The sequence below is a fragment of the Octopus bimaculoides genome, chromosome 15 (genome assembly GCF_001194135.2).
Source record: "Octopus bimaculoides isolate UCB-OBI-ISO-001 chromosome 15, ASM119413v2, whole genome shotgun sequence".
Classification (NCBI taxonomy): domain Eukaryota; kingdom Metazoa; phylum Mollusca; class Cephalopoda; order Octopoda; family Octopodidae; genus Octopus; species Octopus bimaculoides.
The window spans coordinates 44547299-44547754 of record NC_068995.1 but is presented as its reverse complement, the minus strand read 5'-3'; the positions used below and the strand labels follow the sequence as shown (position 1 = coordinate 44547754).

Below are 456 nucleotides of genomic sequence, written 5' to 3'. Positions count from 1 at the left end.
CTCTCTCTCTCTCTCTCTCTCTCTCCCCACTATGACTGACATGCAACTAAATTCTGACCTAACATGATAATGATGGTACAAAAATAAGGCAGATATTACATAAAACATTTCCCCCAAAATTTGATATTTTTGAGCAAAAACTTCAAAAACAAAACCATACAACTTCACACACAGAACATGGTCTTTGCACCACATAACTTAGTGAATCCAGCCATGTGCATTATATGGTCATAATGATAGGCAGGGAAGTGGTAAATAGTATAGTTACTATCAGGAATGGTTGTGATCCAAAAACATGGTTCTGAGTTCAATCCTACTGTGTGGCACCTTGGATGAGTGCCTTCTACTACAGCCTTTGTGAGTGGATTTGGTAGATGGAAAATGAAAGAAGCCTGTGTATATGTTGCGCACATGTGTATATATGTCTATACATACAGTGTGTGTGTGTGTGTATAT

General features: G+C 37.9%; 1 protein-coding gene across 1 annotated transcript in view; it reads right to left on the bottom strand.

Annotated features, from left to right (window-relative positions):
• LOC106878523 (tetraspanin-36) overlaps positions 1-456 on the bottom strand; it is a 43453-nt gene that overhangs the window by 23092 nt on the left and 19905 nt on the right. The gene's annotated exons all lie outside the window — the stretch shown is intronic.